This window comes from Engystomops pustulosus, chromosome 6, assembly GCF_040894005.1.
Source record: "Engystomops pustulosus chromosome 6, aEngPut4.maternal, whole genome shotgun sequence".
Classification (NCBI taxonomy): domain Eukaryota; kingdom Metazoa; phylum Chordata; class Amphibia; order Anura; family Leptodactylidae; genus Engystomops; species Engystomops pustulosus.
In genome coordinates, this window is record NC_092416.1 from 92871671 (window position 1) to 92898829 (window position 27159).

The window sequence follows — 27159 nt, forward strand, 5'->3', positions numbered from 1 at the left end:
GTGTCCATCTCAAAGCTAAATGGATATATATGTTACCAGATTCGGATATCCTTTGTTTGTGATCAAGTATATGTATGCAACAAACTTTTTCTTATGCTTATGGGGTTCTCCCCAAAATGTCTGCACTGTAAATATTTGATCTTTCACTATGCTGTGAAATAATGCTCTTTATATGTTGTAAAATTATGAAAATGTTTAAAAAAACTAGTTGAACGAAAAAAAAAGATTACCAAACGTATCAGCTTTGTAAATGAATATCACTCCACCATCTATAGTTTTCACAAGATGATACACAACTATTGGTCCATTTGATAGAAAGGTTATCCCGACATACAGGAGTTGCACAACCATTCAGGCCTGTTTCAAAAGACCACCAAATCTAAAAGACAAAATAGTTGAGTTAGATGAAGGTCCACTAAAACAAAGACGACAGTGATTCTTAGCAAAAAATGCCTTAATTGTGCCCAATGCAGCAATGTACAGAAGGGCAATAAAATTTACCACCCAACAATTCCTATTACAGGCTACTTCACATGTGTGGTCTATTCCATCAAAAGCCCCAGTGGACTCTTCTATGTAGGCGAAACAATTCAACACATACGTGAATGCATCTCGAACCATAAATCTGATTTTAGGATAAGGTACTACTTCCACTACCCTACCACTTTAAAACAGGCCAACCACTGTACTATATAGCCCAACTTAAATTTCAGGTCTTACAACAGGTCGACATTCCTCAAAGTGGCGGAAACAGAACAAAACGACTAAAACAGCGTGAAGCTTATTGGATACATAAGCTCTCTACGTTATCACTATTGGGCCTTATTTAATTACTTTGTTCTTTCTCTACAGGTCCATGAATAACCGATTCTGCCGAATTGCTGAGGTACAATCTCCCTAATTTCCTTTACATTTCTTTCTTTTACTTTCCCTTTTTCAAATTTTACTTGCCTCACTCCATTTCATCTCAATCATTTTATTTGTTGATTCATTTTTTTTTTCATTTTTTCGTTTTCAATTTTTCATTTTCCCTTTTTTTCACTTTTCCACCCATTCCATCCATGAACATAACTGGGGTGCGGGAAGAGTCTTTGAGGCTAAAGTCTGTGGACTCCCTGGGAGGGCCGGCTCCAGGTTCTAGTGGGCCCCTGGGCGACAGAGCCTTAGTGGGCCGCTTCATGGGCCGCCCTCCAGTGGCCACAGTCCCCCCTTCCCCTGCGGACATGCTGCCCCCTCCCCTGTGGACACACTGACACCCCTCCCCCTGCGGACACGCTGCTCCCCCTCCCCCTGCGGACACGCTGACCCCACCTCCCCCTGCGGACATGCTGACCAACCCCACCTCCACCTGCGGACATGCTGACCCCACCTCCCCCTGCTGACACGCTGCCCCCCTCCCCCTGCGGACACGCTGCCCCCTCCTCCCCCTGTGGAATACACTGACCCCTCCTCCCCCTGCGGAATACACTAACCTCCCTTTCACCTCCAAACTCCTGGAACATATGGTCTATTCTCAACTAACCTGCTATCTCAGCTAACTCCCTCCTTCACCCCCTACAATCTGGTTTCCGCTCTATGCACTCCAGTGAAACTGCTCTTTCAAAAGTCTCCAATGATCTCCTCCAAAGGTGACAATAAACCTAATACATACCTGTCAGGATCGTGGACTTACTTTATCACGCAAGCCAACACCTGGGAGCGGAGTCTAGCAGCATCTGGTTTTCACCAGAGCCCGTCTTGAAGCGGTATCTTGTTGCGGTGAGATACCGCCAGGTCACTCCACAGGCACGACTTGCTTGAACATACAAGAAAAGCCAAGAGAAGTGTGTATAGGCCAAAAAATATTTACAAATCTTTATTAATTATTGACACCTCACATAACAAACATTTAAAAGCACCTAAAAAGTACATACGTACATATATCTTAGACCCATGTATTGAGATCACAATAGATCCATACACAACACATCACCCAAATGGACAATGGATATGTTGTCCAAAAGTCCCTATCAGAAGTAATGATTAAATGGGAGTTTGAGTTAATACATAAAGAAAGTTTGAAAAATACATGTATAATTACCCTTCTAAACAATAAGCATATGATGCTAAAGGAACAATCGGCACACTCTGTGAAAAATAATTTGATCAGAGGTACATAGTTACCCATCCAGGAAAGTTTGAAATAAACAGAGCATGCATGGAGGGTGATGTGGGCGAAAATACCCCACGCGTTTCGTCGCAAGCTGCGACTTCCGCACGACTTGCTTGCCATGGTGGCCAAGGCTAAGTACAGAGACGTACAGCAGAATCATAGTCAGGGACAGCCAGCCAGTTCAGGGTAAGCAACGTGGGATCGTAGTTCACCTGCTTCTTCCTGGTGCATGTGAGTGCTTGATCTTGCGACACAAATCCTTTTTTAATTTCTGTGGTTTGTCCGAAACCATTGTGTTGTCCGATGGCCTGCCCCCTGATTTCTGTCGCCGATGCGCCAAATTCCCGGGGCAATTCGGCGCAAAAAGGAAATATCAAGTAAACCCTCCGAAAGTGCGGCGTTTGGACACTTAGTAAATTAGCCCCATTGTGTCCCTTTTATAAACTACAAAAAAAGTCCCCCTGAAATATATTGTAGAATATGCTTCCCCTGAACCCTTTAATGACCTGGTCCTTTTTCATTTTTGCTTTTCCATTTTTCACTCCCCACCTTCAAAAAGCTATACCTTTTTATTTTACCATGTCAAGAGCTGTATGTGGGCTTGTTTTCTCTGTAACAAATTGCACTTCATAGTGACAGTATTTAATATTCCATGCCATGTACTGGGAAGCGGGAAAAAATTCCTAATGCAGTGAAATTGGTAGAAAAACGCATTCGCTCCATTTTTTTAGTGGGCTGGGATTTTACGGCTTTCACTTTGCACCCCAAATGACATGTCTGCTTCATTCTTTTGGTTGATGCGATCACTGAGATACCAAATTTATATAGGTTTATAATGTTTTTATACATTTACAAAAATTAAAACCTCCTGTATATCTTCTGGCATTTGATGACATTTTCAATGCTATCACTTTAAGGACAGTACAGTCTTTTGATCACTTTTCATCTCTTTTGGCTCGCATGCATATATCTACAAAAAATTGAGGCAGCACTCCAAATTCAAAGGTGAAGACAGGAAGGGTTTAATCCAAATCCAGCAACATTTTGGTGTTGAAAAAGGCAGTAACACACCGAAATGCCGCTGGTTTTGGTTTAAGCCCTTCCTGTTTTCACCTATGAATTTGTTGTGCTGCCTAATTATTTGGTAGATTATATATATGAGGTGGTGTATAATATTCCTGGTGGAATCTGTACATGGGAGGTGGATACTAATATGGTGGATACAACACAGAGCGGATTCTCGCCATCTTTCCTCACCGCCTACCGCCTGCACAGCAGCCATGTGTTGTTTCCTATTTTGCAAAATATGTCTGATGAAGGTCAGTGATGAACTGTAATAATCATTCACTTTTGAAAAAAATCTAAACTAAGTAACATTGTAAAATAAGGGGTTAAAATGATCTTTATTGTGTTAACATCACTAGGGGATTGAGATGTGAGAATTTTCTTTTGTGGGAAAACCTCTTTAAACTGGGGATGTTTTTGTAAGGTACTATATAATTAAAGTAGGGGGCGGTGGTGTATATAGGGACCAGATTTTATTGAAACTTTGGGAGCTGCATATAATTTATTTGGAGGGTTGTATATGGAGAGCTGTATACCCTCGTCTTTAAATCAATTATAGGGGAGTCTATATAAAAATAAATTAGAGGGTTAGCAAATAAGCTAAAATCAACCCTACCTGTTGGACTAACAAAAAAAAAAACATTAAATAATTATCTGAAACATTTAGATGCAGTTAGTGCTATACACTGGGGTCCCACCAGATGCTAAAGGTGCTAAGGTTCACACACTGTTGTCACTCACAGATATGTGATATTGTGTCATCTTTCTCAATAAATGACCAGATTAAATTGTTTGAACTTATTTATTTGATTTGGTTCTGACTGTCTAATTTTTCCTAGTTTTAGGTCAATTGTATTATAAAATCTAGAAAATTTGGAAGGGTTTGGATTCTAACTTGTGTGGCAATTCTCCATCTATTTTGTCCATATTTGGATCAGTTAGGGACCTAGTCAAGGGTGCTGGAGAGAGGTAATTCCTAAATTTGTTTACACATAACTATTAAGTCAACACAGCGCAAAACTGTTGTTTTATGGTTTTCTATAAACTGCTGACAGTTTGACTTGTTATTTGTGTCTTATACTACGCCTCTGCTTGCTTAACCTGCCACAAATACCACAAACAACAGATGTCACCAAGACTAAAACTAAGCAACTATACATATGACAGTTATGTTAAGGTACATAGCACAATGGAAAAATATGTATATTTTCAATAAGTTCGAGCACAGAATGAAAAAGGTCAGGGTTCAGATCAGGAGAGTTATGAGAAACTATTATTTATAATAACATAAGTATCAATGTTGTTTTGTTGATAAAAGACATCTAAGCCTTTTTAAAGACTTCGACTGTCCGTACATTGACTAGCTCCTCGCGGGAGCTCCACAGGTTCACAGTCAAGACAGTCTCTAGGTAAATTACTCAAAAGGGGAATGTAGAAAAGTGCCCCCAAAAGTCATTAAAATATATGATACTGTAATATCTGCGCCAAAACGTTGCACTATCCGCAGTTGGCAGAATAGCTGGCGTTGATTTGTGTGTGAACTGTGGCTTGGATTTACTGAGCCACACCCTGCTGCTTGCATTTCAGCCCTGATCAGCGAGGGTTACTAGCCTGATTGACAGTTCCTCCAGTGTGCTGCTGGTGGCGTGTCTGGGAACTGCATTTATACCTGCCTACTCCCATCAGACCTTGCTGGTCAAACTGCTATCTTGCTGTGTTCACTAGCTTTCTCTTGCATTCTCTAGTTCTGGATTCAGATTTTTGCCTGTGTCTGGACTACTCTATTTGGATTGTGATTTGGTTATTGTTTTCCCCTGCTGTTGCCCACTCGGATTGTATACCTCACCTTATTGTGTTTGTTTGTCTGTATTGTTATGTGTTTACACCTTACCCAGGGAGGTAACGTCGCCCAGTTATTGGCCTCCGTTTAGGGGGACCCAACAAGTAGGTAGGGACAGATTGGGGGTCTCAGTGCCAGGGCTCACTGTACTTGTTTGTGTCCTGCCATTACAGATACCCTCCCAAATGAATTCAGATAAAAATATTCCCCTATAAAATAAATCATTTAAGGTTGAATGATATGGTATGCAGTTAGTAGAAAAGGTGCATCCCAAAATTTATTGTAGCATATATAGTGATCTCCACCTTAAATTTAAATATTTCCTATGCCAGTACAATTATAATATAGTGCTTCTCCTGTAAGTTAATACAAAAGCCTTTTGCATAAATACAGCACTAGTGCCAGGCTTAGTGCATAGATACTGCACCAAATTTGGTATATAAATCCATCAACAGAAATGAAGAACTAAAACTAACATCAAAATGTAAATTCAACACCAGAACCAAGCTCTTTATAATACAATATTACAGCATAAGTTTTAGACTCAGACTTATATACAGAACCAAGGCTGAGCCCAGTACAAACATACAGAACCAAAATCAAGTTCAATATATAACAAAACAGCACCAAAACTGGGCTCTGTACAGAAACTCAGAACTAAGCTTATTAACCCCTTAAGGACGGAGGGTTTTTCGCCTCATTTCTCGCTCTCCAACTTCAAAAATCCATAACTTTTTCATTTTTCCGTGTACAGACCTGTGTGAGGGCTTATTTTGTGCGTAACAAATTTTACTTTCCCGTAATGTTATTTATTTTAACATGCCGTGTACTGCGAAGCTGAAAAAAAATTCCAAATGTGGAAAAATTGAAAAAAACCGCACGTGCGTCACGTTCTTGTGGGCTCAGTTTTTACGACTTTCACTCTTCGCTCCAAATAACACGCCTACTTTATTCTTTGGTTCGGTGCGATCGCGGTGATAACAGATTTATACAGGTTTTATTGTGTTTTAATACATTTTCAAAAATTAAACGAATGTGTACAAAAAAGAAAAAGAATTTTTTGCCATCTTCTGATGCTAATAACTTTTTCATACTTTGGCGCACGGAGATGTGTGAGGGGTCATTTTTTGCGAAATGAGGCGACGTTTTCATTGCTACCATTTTGAGGTCTGTGCGACATTTTGATCATTTTTTATTTCATTTTTTATGTTATGTAAAAAGGTGTAAAAGTTGCATTTCGGACATTTGGGCGCCATTTCCCGCCTCGGAGGTCACCGCCGGCCGTAACCGTTTTTATATTTTGATAGATCGGGCATTTTGGGATGCGGCGATACCTAATATGTCTGTGATTTTTACTGTTTGTTATGTTTTATATCCGTTCTAGGGAAAGGGGGGTGATTTGAACTTTTAATATTTTATTAATTTTTTTTATTTTTTAAACTTTTTTTTTTCTTTTTTTTTTCACTATCTTTTAGACCATCTAGGGTACATTAACCCTAGATGGTCAGATCGCTGCTACCATATACTGCAATACTTCTGTATTGCAATATATGGCATTTTTGCAGCACATTCATTACAATGAGCCACTGGCTCATTGTAACGAATATGCAGCTGCCAGATAGCCTCGTGTCAAAAGAAGACACGAGGCTACCATGGCAACCGATCGCCGCCCCCCGATGACGTTCGGGGGCGTGGCGATCGAAAAAAAGATGGAGGTGCCCGCGCGCCGCCGTCTTTTAAACGCCGCCGGTGACTTTGCCGGCGGCGTTTAGGGGGTTAATAGCCGCGATCGGTGCAAGCACCGACCGCGGTTATTAGCGGTGGGGGTTTTGTGCAAAATGCAAAAAACCCCACCTCTGTATGAAGAGGACTCAGCCCGTGAGCCCTCTTCATACACCCCTTATACCTCTGCGCCGTAGAGCTACGGCGCAGAGTGTTAAGGGGTTAAATAAATCCAGCACCAAAATAAAGCTCAGTTGAAAAACTGCACCAGGACAATGTGCATAGTATAACTATAGTGTCAAGGCTAGGGGTCAGTGAACCCCCTGGACCACCACAGACGATAACACAAGATGACACCTAGGACTGGAATTTAAGTGGCAACTGGTCTTCACCAGAGCCCGTCGAAATCCGGTTGGTCTTGCTGTGGCGTGGTACCACCAGATCATTCCACAGGCGCGACTTGTCTGCGGTGGCAGCAAGAACGCGGACAGAAAAGACACAGAGGGTAGCCGGGGGTCTGCAGGGAGGCATGGGTGTGCCCGAGACCCGCAAAATGGGTTGCGGGGCACCCGTGACATATAGCATCAGAATCAGGGTCCATTTGAGCTCCTGCTGGTTGATGGTAGCCTCTTCGCAAGTGCAAATCGGTTAAAATGTTTAGTTATCTATTTGTAGATGAGATTAATTAATGTGTTATGCCCAAGTTATATATCTACGTCCCTAAGAGATTTATATTGTTCTGTATTATACTGTAGGCAGCTAACATACAAATACTAAATCCTAATTAATCTTTTGCTGTGAATGTGTATATAATAACAAGTAGGGATTGTCTGGCTATATCCGTAAATAATTTTACATTGTTCATAACTGCCATTAACCTTTAGTTTGGGGAGATTATGTTTGTCAGGGTGAATTTCTTATTCTTTTATGTGTCTCTAAGTCAGTGCTTAACTTTGTCAGAAAAAAATCATGTTTTCTGATTTAAACAGAATTGTTTTATTCCTCTTATATACATAAGAAAAATATAAAATACAGGCGGTCCCCTACTTAAGAACACTCGACTTACATACGGACCTCTGGCAATTAGTAATTTACTGTACTTTAGTCCTAGGCTACAATAAACATCTGGAACAGTTATAAAATATGTCTGAAATGAAGCTTTATTGTTAATCCTTGTTTTTTATGACAATCCAACATTTTAAAATCCAATTGTCACAGAGACCAAAAAAGTTTTGGCTGGGATTACAATGATAAAATATACAGTTCTGACTTACATACAAATTCAACTTAGGAACAAACCTACAGACCCTATCTTGTATGTAACCCGGGGACTCCCTGTAATCACAGAAAAGAAATATTGTTTTATGGAATCTTGAAGTTTCTAATAACTTGGCCAGTAATGCTGGACTCCTGGTGTGGAGGGGTAACCATTTCAGTATGGCTACCTAGTGTGAAGGGGTAACCATCGCAGGCATGGCCCTATGGTATAGAGGGTCACCCATCTCAGGTATGGCCCCAGGGTTTCTGTGACACATGTCAGCCCCCAGGCCTTTATTCCAAATCAGTTATCTTATTATAATACCCGATTTCCCTAAAGAGGATTATTACTGCTGTGTTTCATTAGTTGTATAACCAGCCACAGAGCAGGGCTGTAAATTTTACTTTTCCTCACACGTTTTGAATGAGTGGCTTGTACTGGTTGTTTCTAAAAACATTGTTGCAGATGCCTCTCTGAGAGTTGATAAGTTTAGTTGCAGTTGAGTCCATTTGATGCCCCAGGTGTGGCGTGTTGAACCTCATAGGCCCGTTCCACAATTGCGAGTGTGATGCGATGATCTCGCATCACACTCGCAACACATGCTGCCGGGATCGCACGGTCCAAACACTGCAAACCGGGACTGAATTCAGCATGTCAGTTCAGTCCCAGTTTGCAGCGTAGGGGCCGTGCGATCACGGCAGCATGCGTTGCGAGTGTGATGCGAGTTCATCGCATCACACTCGCAAGTGTGGAACGGGCCATAGTGGTGAACAGGCGGAGCTTTTAAATTAGCCAGCCTGAAGTATGCCCTATTGGTATACTTCAACAGGGACGGTCACAGTGGCATAGAACACAAGTCAGCATATTCATTTGAATCTTTGGTGCCCTTAGAATGAACTCGCTTTGCTAAAATGGTAAAGCCACCCCTTTATTGCAGTCTGTCTGGGTACTGTATAGTCCATTTACTGTATATCAAGCTCCAGTTGAGTTCTCACAGAGCTTGACTTTTGCATATGGGGTGGTGAATTCGGCTCCTAGAATTTCACCTGACTCCACCTCTGCAGTCTGGCCAGGTACTGTATAGCAGACTGCCTGGTCCACTGTATTGGTGAATGTTACCCATAGTATTTCACCTGGCTCCACCTCTGATTGTTTTACTCCTCTGATTGAATTAAAGCTGCGATCATAAAAACGTTTGCATATTTATACCAGACACAATGGGGCACATGTATCATAGTTTTGTCTCTGTGTGGTGAATTTTTGAGACATTTTGGCGGCTCTTTTTTGCACCTTATGTATGATTATGTCTTTTTACTTGTGATACATGTTCAGGTTTTCCTATCCTGGCAGGCGCAAATTTTGGTTTCTTTTTGTTGCAAATGTGAGGGGGTTATATGCACGAGTGGACACTACTTGGATTTGAGGCTGTATCCTGCATTTTTAAACACTCTAGTGTTTAACTAGACAACATAGAGGCTGCGGTAACACGTGGTGTTGAGGGTGCGGTCACATATGGGATTTTGGTTGCATTTTGAAGCCTATTACAACAGCTGAGGAGAGGTGATTTGCCTAATACCATTACTGTTGACATTTGCATTTACAAAACGCATAGTAAACGCAATGTAAACACATGCATTAATGTTGCGTATATATTGCTTTTTGTAAACAGAAATGTTAACAGTAATGTAATAAGACAAATCACCTCTCCTCAGCTGTTGTAATTGGTTTAAAAATTTAAAGCGCAATTAAAACGCTACGTGTGACCTCACCCTTAGAAGTAACCAATACATTTTTAAAAAATGTAAATGCAAAAATTTCTGGTTAAAAAAAAACAGGTTACTGTGCAAAATGTAAAACATTTGAAGCATGTGAAATAATTCCAATTAACATGTTAAAATAGGGTCCATGAAAAAAAATCCTTCCTTTGCACCTGCCCTGGACCAGGTGCAGATTTGCACCAAAAAAGTTGCAAAAATAAGCCAAAAAAGTGATACATAAGTGAAAAGTTGCACGGAACATCTGGGAAACAATGATACATAAGGCACACTGCACAAGGCATAATTGAAAAACGGCAGAGTAAAAAGTCACAAAAAAGTCGGAAAAACAACAAAATGAGACAATTTGACTAGCAGAAATAATGATACATGTCCCCAAGTGTTTCTTCTAATACAGAGACAAATCAAGGAAATTCCTCCAAATTTACCAAAGCAGCCACAGCCATGCTCATACTGAGCATGACTGTGATTGGCCAGGTGGTGAATATCATCAAGTCCTGGTACCTTAACAGAGAGGAAAGATAGCTACGGAAATCCAGCTCACCATCCTCCTTGATAATTGCTTTCACTTGAGCATGGTCCACCCTACAAATTTCAGGTCCAATTCATAAGAAACTTTGATTCTTCCATTATTAGCGCATATTTAAACATCCAGGTTACAATAAAATCTAAAATGATTTCATGACCATTGCACGACTGTGTGCACTCTCTATTTCATAGATGTTGTAGTACTTGTCCAATCACGAAGAATAGTCATTATTGATTCTATATAGCTTAAATAACAGCTATTACACTATACTGCACAAGCAGACACTGTAGCCTTTTATAGCCAAGGACTGGGATGTCGCGTGATGAACACTTAAAGCTGGTTATACCACATCGAGAACTGCAGGCTGAAAGGCCACAGGTGAACTTTACCCCTTGTTGAGGCAGGGCAAACTTTTTCCTGCATTCCAGATGCTCTACGATTTCCTTCCTTTTTTAATGTTTTTCTTTTCTAAAGCCTCTACAAGGCGCAGGATCTGCAAATCCCCTCCACCATCCAAAGGCTTTATTGTTCTTGTTCATATTTTTACTTGTTATGGTTTGCAGTTAAGGGCATGAATCAGAACACTGCACAGAGTACGGAATTCCACCTGATACTTATTATGGTCCTAGTGACTTCATTCTGCATTCACGAAAGGGGACTATGTCAGTAAAAATTATGGGGCTTATTTACTAAGGGTCTGCGGATCGCATTTCCATCTGACTTCCAGACAATTCTGGGATTTGCGCCACCGTGACAGGTATTTAACTGGGGTTGTATCGCACACGATCGGATTATGGCACAGCTGCATTGGCTTTCATGCAGCAGAAATCGGGGGTGGGCCATCGGACGATCCGCCTGATTAGGACTGAGCGCAGGATTTAAGATTAAAATTGTTGCATCCAATGCACTTACATACACAAGGAAGAAGATGGTGAACTCCAGGGGACCTGAGTGGGTAAGCGACACATGCAGGATATCGGGTGCATGATCTTAGTGAACGGGAACTCAGAGGGAACAGGTAAGAAAATGTGCCCCTATGTGTTTAATGCTAAGGGTATCAACTCCCCATTTAAGAGTGCAATAATGTGGAGAGATGCATTGAAGGAGAAAGTGGATATCATATGGATGCAAGAGACCCATTTTTTCCAATGAAATAGCCCTAAATTTGCTCATCCCAGGTTTCCTTATATTATCTCAACCAAAGCGGCAAAGAAAGTCGCAGGTATTAGCAAAGAAGTGAGGTACTTTAAGGTACACATTACATTACTAGACAAAGGAAGCAGATATCTTATCATGGTGTGATCGATCAGAACTATACACTCCCCACTGGTTAATATCTATAGTCCAAATACATCTCAGGTTTGTTTTCTTAACAGGGTGCTAAAAAAAGGTGCAGAAAATTCAGGAGGGTAATGTGATAATTTGCTGTGATTTTAACCTAGTCCCAGACCCAAAAATAATCTCCACTAACTGGGTTAGGGTGTCTCCTCTGACCCTGGGCCATTGGTTACTGAAAAAGGGCTTATATGACAGGTTCAGATGCCTAAACCAGTTATAATTCCCTAATGGAAGCAAGTCAATCCCTTAAGGCAGTGATGGCGAACCTTTTAGCGGCCGAGTGCCCAAACTCAACCCAAAACCTCCTTTATTTATTGCGAGGTGCCAACCAAAAATTAAAGCAATAACTTATTGTTCCCTGTTCATATTGGCCTCCAGCAACATAGTAGAAAGATGGAAAATTGTCATCATTTTAGCTTCTTTCCAGTGTCCCTCTGTACACAGAGAATCGTGGGGCCAGCAGGAGGTCATCCAAAGATAATTTGTACCTGACTACTCCCTCTTCTTACAGTCCCAAGTAACGAAGTAAGTATCAAAATATGACTGAAAGCCGCATCTTTTAAGTTGCTTGGAACTGCAGGAAGATCCTTTGAGTCCTGACTGGGGCGATGGCCCGGGTGCCCACAGAAAGAGCTCTGAGTGCCGCCTCTGGCACCCGTGCCATAGGTTCGCCACCACTGCCTTAAGGCATCCTTACTATCACAATCTAACAAAAGAAACCAAGCAGGCTAATAGCCCAAGGGGTGAAACCGCCGAATCCCATTGTAATAAGAATTCTAACATGTTTAAAGCTTTTTATGAAAAATTGTACAATTTGAAAGATGATAGTCAGACACCACGCAAACTCTGATAGACACATATCTTGAGAGAATCCAACTTCCTTCATTGTCCAGGTCGCACTCTCTAAATTCCACCATTACCTCTTCAGAGCTAGGGAACATTATTAGACTAACACTGAAAAATAAGGCACCAGGACCTCATGGGTTCAGTAACGAATATTATAAAGCTTTTAATCACATTTTGGGGCCAAATATGGTAAAGACTTTCAATAGAGCCATGTAAACGGTTGGAGACGGTGAAAAGTTGGAAGCCACTATCGTCACTTTGCCCAAACCACGCAAAGATCCTACGTCCCCTCCTAACTTCTGCCCAATCTCTCTGCTAAATTGTGACACAAAACCTTATGCGAAATTATTCGCGAATAGAATTCTCAAAATACTGCTGGACTTAATCCAAATAGATCAGGTGGGGTACACAAAGGGGAGACAGACTCCAGATGGCACAAGATAGGTTATAGACTTAATTTCTCCATTGAGGCCTCTCAGGATTTGGAGATTGGGGCTTTGCCTTCTCCATCCTAGTTTGGATTTGGGGCCCCATTGCATGTAGGTGCTATCGCAGCACTTTATACGGCTCCATCAGCGAGAGTTATGGCAATAGCTATATTTCTGGCCCATTCTCTACCACAAATGGCATCTGCCAGAGGTGTCCCCTCTCCCTCCTTAGTTTTGTTAAGATAGAGGACCTGGTGGAGGCCATTAGAAGGGCCCACAAAATTGAGCATATACACATCGGTCCTAGGCAACATTAGATTGGCCTGTTCGCAGACATAGTCTTGGCAATATCAAAGCCAGTACGATACACAATATCAACCCTTGAAGAATTCAGTAAGGTCTCATATTATAAGATGAACGCCAGCAAATCCCTAATATTGGGGTGCAATATTCATCAACAACTGAAGTCAGCTATATCTAATGAGTACCCCTTTAAGTGGGAAAAGGAATGTGTTCCTTACCTGGGCATAACATTTTGGTCCCATTTAACTTTCTTCCTTTTCTAGACAAGTTCCAATCTGAATTCCACGCTAGGAGTAAAATAGAGCACTCTTGGCTGGGGAAAATCACTCTTTATAAAATGATGATCTAGCCAAAGATCTTATATGCCAGAACTATGGCCATCCTCATACCAAACTGCATTATGAATAAATTCAAAAAACTATTTTTTTTAACCACACTGTCACCACACAGAACTAGATGGATTATAATGCGTGTGCTTAGAGAGTCCCCGCCCAAACCCTGGGAATTTGAACTGAGCAGCCTAGGGAGTTACAGGAGCTAATACAGCAAAATAAAAATAAACTGAGCAAAATTGTGAAGTAATAGGTTGAATTGATCTTTATTGTAAAAAACATCAATATGGGATAAAAAAAAAGTAGCCACCAAAAGTATTGTCCCTTGCCAAGTACATCAGAAACAACCAGGCAAAATCTGAACCCAGTTTATGGGCATGTGCTATTGTTATAGAGAAAGGTGCGTGTACTGAGATGATTACTTGTACTATCTCAGCAGTTTGTACCCCATGTTACAATTGACCTATTAACAAAAATATAGAGACCAGGAATGGTGAAAAGGATTAATCTCTTTTATCCAAATCAAACTTAAATCTGCAATTATAAGTACCAAGTCAGAATCACTTTGTACAAGTGTACAGTGGGGGGACATGGAGCCACCACAGACACTTACTTTTAGCCATAACAGGTTTGTACCTATTTGGAGTGAGATTAATCTACCAAGTGCTACTGTTATGCTTTAAGATTGCACTATTATTCAGAGAATTATTGAGATTTGTGTCATTCACTGAAACACCCCTTCTTGAGATGAATATTCTAATGAACCTGATAAGGAAGATAATTAGATATTATTATTTTAAAACCTGTATATATGAATTTTGTGATATATACGGCAGAAGCCTTTATAGGTTTTTAACCATTTATTTGGGTTATTAGTAGTGGTATTGGTATGCCACCTAGTGGAGAAAATGGATAAATTACGATATTTCTGTTATTGAATACATTTTGTTTATGTAGCAGTTCTTGTGGATGCATAATGTATAAAGGTCGTAGTATCACTTTGTACATGTGTGTGAGCTGCACCCCCACAAATGAATAAAATAACCAGCCATGAATATTCGAGGCAACACATTACACACCAAGTGCTCCATTTAAAGACATAAAAAGTGAGTTGGTCGCTATTAGGGACCTAGACATGGCATAGATACTCAAATTACCTGAGAGAGGGCATGCAATACACATTTGTCCTCAGATATTGAATGAGAGTGTATAGTAATTTACTTCAGAAAGCCAGAAGCACTTCATAAATGTAATATAAGTAGTAAATGAGATTTTTGCAGTAAGGCAATGTCTGCTTGCAAATACTTAAGATGTTTAAATCGTAACCGTCATTTCAGATGATTTTAGATAGTGGGGTTCATTTACTTACCCGATCACTGGAGTTCACTGAAGGGTCACGAGTGCAACAATCCCAGCGCACACACTTCTTAAATCCCTGTGCAAGCTGTTTTAGCATGTGGGTTGCATGTGTATACACATAGCATCTTATAGCCCAGTAACTGTAACATACTATTTTCACTCACAGTAACAATAACTGTCTATACACATACCATCTTATAGCACAGTGACAATAACTGCCCATGTATACCCAGAAAAACACACCGACCCCAAATTCACGTTGGATAATTTTTGGCCACAGCAGTCATGTTATTAACAAACATAACAAAGAACATAAATAACATTTACATATATAAATATATATATATCTTTAATTAAAGGAAACTTACCATTTGATTTGAAGCATTGTGAAGCAAACACACCTGCTGTAGCTACAGCTGCTGCACACCTGCTGTAGCTACACTGAAGCAGGATCATATCCTGTGCTGAGTGGTTTTGCTGATAAAACAGATATAATATTATGATAATGAAGCTCTGTGGCTTCTATGTCTGCTCTGGCGCTTGCTTTGCCACTTCTCATAGCAGGAGAGTTTCTCTCTGATTGCATCATCATCTCCTGCAGTTCTCTTTCTGCCAGACAGAATAATCAATTGCTGAACCAACCCCCAGCTGCTGTGTATGAGTATATGCTTGATTAGTGCTTGACTAGTCATGTTTTACTTTCAGCCATTTGTAATTCCCAGCCAGTCTGTCCCAGCTTTCCCAAGGTCCTGAATGGTATAATTGTATTTTCAGCAAAACCACTCAGCTTAGGGTTTAACCAAGATATGTTCCTGCATCAATGTAGCTACAGCATTCTGAAGGTATGTTTGCTTCATAATGCATGAAATCAAATGGTAGGTTTCCTTTAACCTTCCCCGGTAGGTCCGTGGAGCTACAACAGCCATCACTGCTAATCTGCAGCCAATCTCCCCCTTAACCTCCCAACCGCTACCACAGGTTCGGAGGCACTGTCTCTTCCCGCAGCTGGTGGAGCTTATGTACTTTTTCCACTCACCCGGGACACTACCCAGCAGGAGCCCAAAGATCCTGACTACCAATGAGGATTCTTAAAAGGATATGGGTTGAACAGGCCCCCCTGTTCGTCCCTTTTTCCGTAACACAACCAACTCCAAGGACCCCCTAACTCGCCACCATAAGCCTGTTTGATACCTCACACAGGCGCGCCCCCCACCACCTCGAGAGCACGCTCAATGCCCTCTTGTATTTTTAATGCCCACAAGTCCATCCTCACCGCATTTAAGTGAACACCATCTGCCCTGTCTCCACTTCCATATGCTGCACTACAATGCCTCCCTGCCTTGCCACAAAACCCCCTGCTCTGTTCACTTTTACTCTGGCCTTGTTAAGCCTTGTTATGTGCACTTTTGTGAAATTATGGCAGCATTCTGCTCCACAACATCCCCCGAAATCCCAACCACCTGATAACTGCCTTCATCCTGGGTATTCCAAGTTGCCTGCCGCAAGGTCTGATATCCGCTCTCTGTGCTCCCAAAAATACATTTGAATGGCTGAGTATCCCGACCAAATGCCCTGACTCACCAGTAAAACAAATAACCAGTTAACATATGACCCCGCCCCTTTTTTTTTAAATCCAGTTACTTCCTAACACCATCCCCCAAATAACTGACTCTCTCTCATATTTGTTTCAAAAACTCACTCTCTAACAGGCCCGGCCCACATATGACTAATATCGCCTCAACTCCTACCTACCAATTCTCCGCACCACTGCCACATCCAGTCCCCAGCAAGCTGCCTCCATCATCACTCCAATTCTAAATGAATGTGGAGCAAAACCTCTGCTTCCAAGACCAAGCACCTCCAAACATCTTCTAAACACTGCCAAAAATTGGTACCTTGACAAAAAATACCAGTCCTAATGCTGCAACACCGGCCCTACTGCTCCCCTGTTCCAACCTTTAACTCTATTTAAAGTTCCCTCGGGACACATCTCCGAACCCCCCACTCTGCCTAAATTAACCCGCTTACTTTTTCCCGTCTGGTTCATTTTTCACTACCTGATTCCAAAAGTTATAGTTTCCCCTTATTTCCACATCCTCCAGCAATATTCCCCCCCCCCCCCACACTCCTTTTCATGCTTGGTGCAACTAATTCCCCAATCCTTAATGCCCCAAAAACACTCATGAGAATGCTAAACGGAAATATACATACATTCTGCAGTACCCCGCCCCCCAACAATGAAAACAACCCGCCTCCTCTGGCCCTATAGCACTTTGCCCCCCCTCAAACCCCTAACAGCTTGTTTTACCAAAAACCCTTTAGTCACATCCCTCACCCCCTGAACTCTAAAAACAAAAACTATCCCTGACATCCAGCGATTAACCATTTGTCCTCATCAGACTCCACCCCCCCTCCAACTTCCCGACACAGCATCTCCTATTCCTGACACACCGTTCTATAACTCGCCCATGTGCTCTGAGCCAATGACGCCCTGATCAGCTGCCCTGTTACTCAAATACCGTCTCCCAAAGGTACTGCAGACAAGGAATGCCCTCTGCTCTTGCTCCTGGTGCCAAACTGCGAAAACGCTCCCACTGTAATCGAGAAAGAGAGTCCGCTATTGAATTTTCCACACCCGGTACATGTACCGCCACCACACATGCATTCAATGACAAAAAATGCAGAACCGGCCGCCTCAATAAACTCACTACAGGGGGAGAAGAAACCGACAAGGAATTTTTTACACAACCACTGCCATATTTTTACAGTGAAATCGCACATTTCAAAGGCCACAACAATTGGAAAAAGTTCCAAAAATGCCAAATTGCGAACCAAACCGCTCTCGATCCATCCCACTGGCCATTGTTCCCCACTCCACTCGCCTTGACATTATGCCCCATAACCAACCCCCCCCCACCGCATCTGTGTATATCTCCCAAATAAAAATTGTCAACCACCTTCCCCAACATTAAGGAATGCCCATTATATTCTTGTAAAAACTCCCACCACACTTACAAATCCTTCCTATGCTCCCTCTTTAAACAAATGAAATATTTTGGAGCCCTGGTTCCTGCCATTGCCATAGCCTACAGAAAACCCTCCCCATTGGAATAATGCGGCATGCAAAATTCAACTTCCCTAAAAGCGACTGCAAGTCCATCAGGGTGATCTTCCGCAAGTGTCTGAACTTCCCCACCTCCTGGCGCAAACCCTCCACCTTAGCCACAGGCAGACGACAAGTGTAATCCCCAAAAAATCAATGCACAAACTTGGCCTTTCTGTTTTTTCCGTTGCCAATGGCACCCCAAAACGCTGCGCTACCCATTCCAGGGTCTTTAGCATTGTCCCACATACCCGTGAATCCGCTGGCCCTAAAAACAAGAAATCATCTAAATAAACCGAATGACCGACTGAACCGCTGCTTCCTCCCTGACCACCGATTCTAAAAATGAACTGAAGGCCTAAACAATGCGCAGGATAACGAACACCCCATTGGCAAACACCTATCTACATAGAAACTCCCTTCCCAAAAACAACCCAACAGACACTGACTTTTCAGGTGTACTGGCATCAAACAGAACGCAGCTTCCACATCCATCTTTGCCATAAGAACACTTTCCCAATAAGTTTTTACCCATTCAATTACTGCATCAAAAGATGTATAAGCCACCGAACAAAGCTGAAGCACGATGCAGTCATTCACGGATGCCCCCTTTGGATTTGACAAATATTGAATGAGTCAAAACTTATTGGGCTCTTTCTTCGGGACCACACCTAACTGGGAAACCACCAAACCTTCCACCGGCGGTTCAGAGAAGGGCCCAAGCATTCTTCCCCGATAACTTACCTTCGACTCCACTTGCCTTCTCATGCGCTCCCGCTCCAGCCACCGCTGTCCGGAGTAGCTTCATTAATGCAGCCAGCTCTGCCATGCTGCTGCTCTCCAACTTCTGCTCATCTAAAATGGTGTCTCCCTCCCCCTATGCTGTCTTTTTTGTTACCTCCCCTTAGCAACCCCAACACTTCTCCTCCCTCCTTAGCTACCTGTCTCTGCCCTCCATGCCGTGTCATGATGACTTCCCCCTACCCTCTACTCCGGGTCCAGCCTCTCCTTGCCATCTTATAGCACAGTGGCAATAGCTGCACGTGTATTCCCATATAATCTTATAGCACATTGAAAATAACTGTCCATTTATACGCACAGGGTCGAACTGGGGTACCAAGGGCCCACCAGTGAAATTAATTCTAGGGGCCCACTAGCTGCTTCATGTATACGTTCAAGCCACACCATGTATATTTTCATTGCGTTTCTGAATGTGCTGCAAATGCAAGGTGTGAATGCAGCCTGTGGCCATGTTCACACATTGCGTTTTTTGTTGCGTTTTGGAAAGACGATCTGTTCCTCTTCCATTTTAATGCATGTCTTTTTGCCATTCAGCAAACAAACTTTAAATTTCTTCAACAGAAAAAAGGTAATGTTTGAACGCAGCCTCAGGCTTTCTGCACACTACACATGAGGCCTCAGGCCCCATGCACACTTTTTGTTTTTTGATGAGTTTTAACTGCATTGAGGGAGGGGCTTTGCTAGAACACATGTCTTTCTGCTGAAACGCTTTTGTTCTGGAATGAGCCCCTCCCTGTTGAGTTTTTAAATGGAATTAAAACAGATCAAGAGGGGCGGAGCTTGTCCGCGATCAGCGTTGGTCACATAGTCTCTGTACTCCTCACACTGCTCGTCTCGGGGCCCGCACAGCTCATATCTGGCACTTTTAAAATGGGCAAAACCATGAAAGAAAGAAGCAGAGTAGTGACTGGGACACCAAAAACTGGGAAAACGCAAGTAGATTTAGAGAGTGCCAGGCACAGCTACAGGAAACACGAGAGATGAGAACTCAGACGTAGAGAGCATTGCGGAGCACTCGGACACCAGAGATGAAGGTACCGTATCGCCAGCCTCAAGAGGGTTTATTAAAAGAATACTATTTCAAGCCCTTAACCCTATCGCTAAAGATTAAGCTGAAATCAAGACGGACATAAAACACTTGGGGAACAGGGTTGAACAAATAGAAAGCACCCAAACTGAGATCATACATTTCAGCTCTAAAATGGAAGAATCTCTCTCAATCCACTATAAGCTCATTAATGAAGCACTCAGCAGAGCGGAGGACATGGAGAATCGCAGCCGCAGACAAAACATCTGCATACGCGGCCTGGAAGAATCTTTTGCCCATGAAGCTCTCCCTGCAGTAGCTAAAGGAATATTCTCTAAGCTCCTAGGCCAAGAGCGTGCAGAAACAGTTCAGAAACATTCAGAGAGAATCCACAGGGTGCTGAGAGCGAAGCCAAAAGGAGAGGAACCGCCGAGAGATGTGATACGCGGTCTACTTCGCTACACCGATGCTGCCGCCATACTAAAAACAGGCAGAGAAGCCAACAAAATCAAATATGAGGACTCGGTGATAACATTGTACCAAGATATAGCACCAGCAACCCTGGCCAAAAGGAGAATTCTTAAGCCGCTCCTGGAAGCACTTAGAGCCACTGATCTGCAGTTTAGGTGGCTGTACCCATTTGGCCTGGCAATCTTGAAGGAGGGGAAACAAATTGTCATCAGAAAACCGGAGGACTTGAAACCAGCTTGGCCTCTTCTTGGCATACCACCAATCGACATCCCTTGGCATCATCTTGGCTGCCATTCCACCAGAATTTGCAACTCCCAACCCTGCCAGTTGCTCAGCCATGGAGTGTGGTGACGAAACACAAGTCACCTAGAGCGAAGAAACACCCGAGAGAGGGTACCTAACAGCCGACCCTAAAGAGGAACTTAACAACTTCCACCATGTTTTCAGGACTGGGTCAGGAAACTGACAAATCCATGTCTGTTGGAAGGGTATTGTATAACAAGTGATTCCATATTATTGCCATGAAAATATGTGACCCCAATGGTTATTCTCACATACCAGGTTGAATGAGAGACAGTCCCCATATATTTGCTTCTGTCTTAAACATTTTGAATTGTTAACTTGTTTGAATTATAAAGGAATATTTCATGAAAGCCCATATAATCTCCAAAAGGGCACCGAGGCGAGTCCTAAAAGAAGGTTATTCTAGACAGTTGGATCCCCCCCCCCACTCTCCCCCTTTAGTGGAGAGGTGAATGAAGGCCGACCAACTAGGGCATCACTATGTCACAATTACACCCCATAGGAATGCCCAACAGTTTACTGTTTTATTTTTTGTTTCATGTATGTTAAATGTTGATGTAGTTACAGTAGAAAAGGCTACTAACCAGCCAAATGCAAACTCTTTTCCCCACAACCCCACCACCCCCTTTGGGCAGATCATACCATACCTTTCCTAGGCCAACCTTTTAACAGAGACACCGCCCCCTTTTTCTTCATCTAAAACGACAGATATTAATATTGTTACATACAATGTTCGAGGCCTGGGTACCCCACAAAAAAGGAGTCAAATTTTCAGAATATTGAAAAAACATAAAACCAATATAGCAGTGCTTCAGGAAACCCATTTTAAAGTCGGAAAAATACTGTATTTATCTACTAAAGAATACCAATGGTGGTATCATAGCCCATTTCTAAAGGCATACAGAGGAGTCAGTATCGCCATTAATAAAAACATACCCTTCACCTTTAGAGCAGAAGTAGTGGACCCGGAAGGGAGATTCTTATTTGTTAAAGAAACTATAGGGACAGAAATAGTTACATTGGCAAACTTGTACGTGCCAAATAAAAATCAACACTTGTGGGTTGCCCAGACCTCGAGTAAATTAAAAATGTTTTCAGAAGGAATATTATTAGTAGGAGGTGATCTAAATACAGCACTCCAACCCACATTAGACACAACTCACCCAATTATCACTTCAAATAGGAAACTAGCACACATCTCTAAAGCCCTAACAGAGATGGATCTGATAGATATATGGCGCACACTTAATCCAAACACCAAAGAATATTCTTTTTACTCCACAGCACATAGCTCATATCACAGGCTAGATTATCTGTTTATGCAATCAAAATATGCCCCCATGATAAGATCCACTGAAATAGGGTCGGTCCATATCTCAGACCACTCCCCCGTAATAACCACAGTAAATTTTAGAGATGTACCCAGAAACCAATGGTGCTGGAGATTCAACCAAACAGTAATAGCTGATGCCACACATAAAGCATTATTAGAGGAGAAAATCAAAGACTATTTCAAAAGCAATCTTACATCAGATGTCACACCCGCTAGCCTCTGGGAAACACATAAATTAATAGTATCAGGAGAAATTACTTCATTGGGCACTCACTTGAACCAGCGCTCAGCTAAGCTTGATGAGTTATTTACCCACATATCTCGCCTAGAAGCCACACACAAGAGCAGAGCGGACCCATCAATCCTGGCAGATCTCAATAGACTGAGACACCAGGTCAAAGACTTATTAAACACACAAGCATTTAAAGCTCTCCAAGCAATAAAATATAAACAATATGCCCATGGAGACAGAGGTAATAAGATGATGACCGCACTCATACGCAAACAGAGAGAGAAATCTCATATTCATACAATTCAGGATAGTGTAAAGGGCCCAGTACATAAGTCTGAACTTATCTGTGAAGCATTCCAGAAGTTCTACTAGAACTTTTATAATATCCTCGAGACATTTAAAACAGAAGAACCAGAGGCCTGGCAACATAAATTAAACAAATTTCTACAATCCTGTCAAATACCACAAATCTCACCAGAAGAGGCAAACACACTAACTGCACCATTCACGGAACAAGAACTCGATAAGGTCCTTACATCTATTACTTCAGGTAAAAGCCCAGGGCCGGACGGCCTTCCCATCTCATATTATAAAATGTTGAAACACATTTTACTTCCTCAATTCACCCAACTATGCAACTATCTATTAAAGGGGGGACACCTCTCTAAACAAGCTCAAGAAGCTCACATAACAATTATACCTAAAGAAGGAAAAAACCCAGAAGTATGTAGCAGTTATCGCCCTATATCTCTTCTCAACTGCGACCTTAAATGGTGGGTGACACAGATGTCGAGAAGGCCTTTGACATCATTTGAGTCATACCTATATGCCACACTGGAAAAATTTGGCATTCCACCAGCCTTCAGACACGCCATATCAACATTATATAAAGCCCCCAATGCTAAAGTCAAGGTCAGTGGGCTCCTGTCAGCCCCATTCCTAATAAAGAATGGGACTAGGCAGGGTTGCTTGCTGTCCCCTTCACTATTCATCATGGTAATGGAAACCCTCATAAGGAAAATAAGACTAACCCCTGAAACTACACACATAAAACAGCGGCATTTGCTGACGACCCATTGATTCTAACTACTAATCCACCCCGCTCCCTCCCAGTAATAACTCTTCTGTTCTCTGAGTTTGGAGAACTATCAAACTTTAAAGTAAACTTTTCAAAATCAGAAATTTTAAACATCAGCAGTAGCAGTAGCCAAATCATTACAAAACAGTTCTCCATTCCACTGGCCCAAAGACAGTATAAAATATTTAGGTATCCAACTCCCTGTTGACCCTCAACAACTATATCAATTAAACTATGTTCCCCTTCTTACAAATATCCAAAACCAGCTAGCTGAACGAAAAATCCCATTCATATCTTGGTGGGGAAGGAAAAACCTACTCAAAACCTACATCATACCCAAGCTTCTTTATCTCTTCCAGACAGATCCAATATGGTTACCCAAGTCATTCTTCACAAAACTCAATAAAAATTTTTTCCAATTTCTGTGGAAGCAAAAGAAACCCCATGTACGAACTAGTCTCTTAACACAGAGATCGACAAAGGGAGGCATTAACCTGCCAGACCCCAAAGCATACTATCAAGCATGCCATATAGCCAGATGGCTGCTGATTATGCAGACTCCAGATCATAGCCTATACACAATTGTAGAAAATGCATTAACAACACCAAAAAACAGAGCCACATTATGGGGTGTCCAACAAACAACTCCCCAAACAATAGTAGATAGCATACTTCATAAAGGTTTATGGCACACTATCTGAGAGATAATAAATATAACCCCGATTCACTCTAGTAACTTTCCCCTACTCCCACTTGACTTGCTACCCCAATTGGTTCCTCAGAGGAAAGAGATACAGCCATGGCCGGCGCCAGCACCCGGCTTACCCGGGCAAGTGCCGGGGCCCCAGAGGTCCCAGAGGGGCCCACGGCACACACTGACAACATAAGAAAACTCAATTACATCTGCATACTTTGCCGATGTAATTGAGGGAAGCGCCGCACTCACAGTGCCGGCGCGGGTGATAGGGGGGCGGAACCGCAAGCGGGCATACACAGATCACAATTGCATCGGTGCGGCCGACGTATTTCTGCTGCTTCTAATACTGTGCAGGACGCTGCCGAGGACTTCATGCCGCCAGCGTCCCTGCTGCTGCACGATAGACGCTGCTCTCACACAGGAAGATGTAGCAGATGAAGAAGATGCGAGCAGCCCTTGAGGTAAGTTAGCGTTTATTATTTTTTTTAATGTGTATTTAATTAATTAATGGAGCCTGGGGGGGAGGGGGGTGTATTAATTAATAGAGCCTGGGGGTTATATTAATTAATAGAGCCTGGGGGGGAGGGGGTGTATTAATTAATAGAGCCTGGGGGTTATATTAATTAATAGAGCCTGGGGGATATATTAATTAATGGAGCCTGGGGGGGGGGGTATATTAATTAATAGAGCCTGGGGGTTATATTAATTAATGGAGCCTGGGGGGGGGTATATTAATAAATAGAGCCTGGGGGGTATGTTAATTAATGGAGCCTGGGGGGGGGTATATTAATTAATAGAGCCTGGGGGGGGGGGGGGTATTTTAATTAATGGAGCCTGGGGGGGGGTATATTAATTAATAGAGCCTGGGGGGTATATTAATTGATGGAGCCTGGGGGGCTGTATATTAATATTGGTTTCTTAAGGTCTGCGTTTTTAATGCCACCTCATGAGCTACGGGGCCCAGTGAGGCACTCTCGCCCAGGGGCCCAGTGAAACCTGGAGCCGGCCCTGGATACAGCCCTTTTGGGATCGCTTGAGACACATCTCTATTGCAGAATTTTTTGAAGGGCAGAACCAAATAGATGCAAACTACTTGACACAAAAGACAGGCCTTATCCTCACAAACTTTTTGCAACACAATGATTTTTCAACAGTATGTAATAAGTTTTCAACAAAAGAAGGCCGACCGCACCTGGCTAGAAAAATTAGCAACAAAAAACCCCTTACATAAAAAACTACTGGTGGATACCTATAATGAGTTCCTAACGCTACAAACCATAAAAAAGCCAAATTTTTTACGACAGTGGTAAAAGGAACTACAAGTAGACTTCTCGGAAGAGGAATGTAAGCAGATCTTAAAGTCAGCCAATGGGTTCTCTAAGTGTATTAGAATTAAAGAAAATTTGTACAAGATAACTACCAGTTGGTACAAAACACCACAATGGCTTCACAAAGTGTTTAGGAATGTTTCAGATAAATGTTGGAGATGTGACAATGATGTGGGTAGCATGCTGCACATATGGTGGTCCTGCACAGCCACTCAAAAATTCTGGAACGAGGTTCTTGATGTGATAGACAAGTTAGGTGGTAAACCAATTCCCCGGGACCCAAGTGTAGTACTATTATGGAAACACACACCTGAGTTTTCTCCGCGAAACAACAACCTTCAAACCACACTATTGACAGCAGCCAAACTTCTAATCCCCCATCATTGGAAAACAAATCGGGTCCCAACCCTCTCCCAATGAAAAGACAGTCCAGGAACTACATAGATTTGAAGAAATAGCCTATTGGGAGAGAAGCACCGGGTCTAAGTTCCTGAATATTTGGCACCCATGTAAAGAATACATCAAGGCTAACGCCACGTTATAGCCCAACCCTCCCCCCCCCCCTTACTACCTATACTTCCCCTTACTACCTAACTACGTAACACTACATGTTGCTAGTTAGTACTTCTTTTGGTTCTAGCTTATCACACTTGTACGTTCCAATACTATGCAAAACAAGACTCTGTACAGATCTAGCAGAATAAACCTTAATATGATGTGTGATGCGAACATACATATGCCTATAGTGATGAGAAATACAGCTTGCAGACAGCGTTTATGACATGGTACTTACCTGCATCTGTTTTTTGTATGTGGTGCTTCACACAGATTGTCCTGGAATGTGTTCTTAAAAAAGAAAAATTGTACAATATAAGATTTGTCAAAGTTTTATGTTTTGAACTGTACTCAATAAAAAACAGTTTTAAAACAAATAAAACAGATCGAGAACTGCGTGAATGGGGCCTGAGGCTTGTTATCTGCCAGACTGTTTAACTTCCTGGAATCAGTATTTAACATCTATCAACAGATCAAGGATTGTAAACCAAACATACAGACATACTGGTGTGTGCCCCTCTGGCAGGATGTGCTGTTCTTTAAGATTGTCATCCCCTTGTTTTTAAGAAAAAAGGGCTTTACAATTATTAAAATTAGTCTGGGGGGCTCCAGGTACCATTAACTCCTATGGAGCCTGAGCCCTTCCGGCTCATTTGCCACACACCAGTATGTCAGTGTGCTTGCTTTACAATCCTTGATCTGGTGATAGATGTCCTTTAAGGAATGCACATGGTACATGTATGTCCATAACACGTTTTAGGTACAGGCAGTCCCGTACTTAAGGACACCTAACTTACAGACAACCCCTAGTTACAGACGGATACCTCTGCCAACTGTGACCTCTGGTGAAGCTCTCTGGATGGTTTATTATAGTCCCAGACTGCAATGATCAGCTGTAAAGTGTCTGTAATGAAGATTTATTGATAATCCTTGGTTTCATTATAGCAAAAAATTTAGAAAATCTAATTGTCACTGAGACAAAAAAATGTTTTGTTTGGATCTACAATTATAAAATATACAATTCCGACTTACATACAAATTCAACTTAAGTACAAACCTAAGGAACCGATCTTGCAAATAATCCAGGGACTGCCTGTATATGAAGAAGGTTCACAGGCTGTGTCCTCTTCATACACACCAGGGGGTTGTATAAAGAATTTGCGATTATAAAAGCAACTATGCCACCTCCATGACATGTGGGCATGTTAGGGTTTTGATTCCGATTTGTAACAGATTCAAAACGCACTTGGGCGGCCCACGACCAATTGCATATTTGTTTGTATA

The 27159-nt window shown here is 42.1% G+C and overlaps 1 long non-coding RNA gene across 1 annotated transcript in view; it reads right to left on the minus strand.

Moving 5' to 3' along the window:
* Nucleotides 1-256: 256 nt before the first annotated feature.
* Nucleotides 257-27159, minus strand: part of LOC140065808 (uncharacterized) — a 32626-nt gene continuing 5723 nt past the window's right edge. The window contains exons 2-3 of the long non-coding RNA XR_011848061.1: nucleotides 26114-26166; nucleotides 257-379 (exon numbers count right to left, since the gene is read on the minus strand). This is a non-coding gene — a long non-coding RNA (uncharacterized lncRNA). The remainder of the gene's footprint in view (nucleotides 380-26113; nucleotides 26167-27159) is intronic.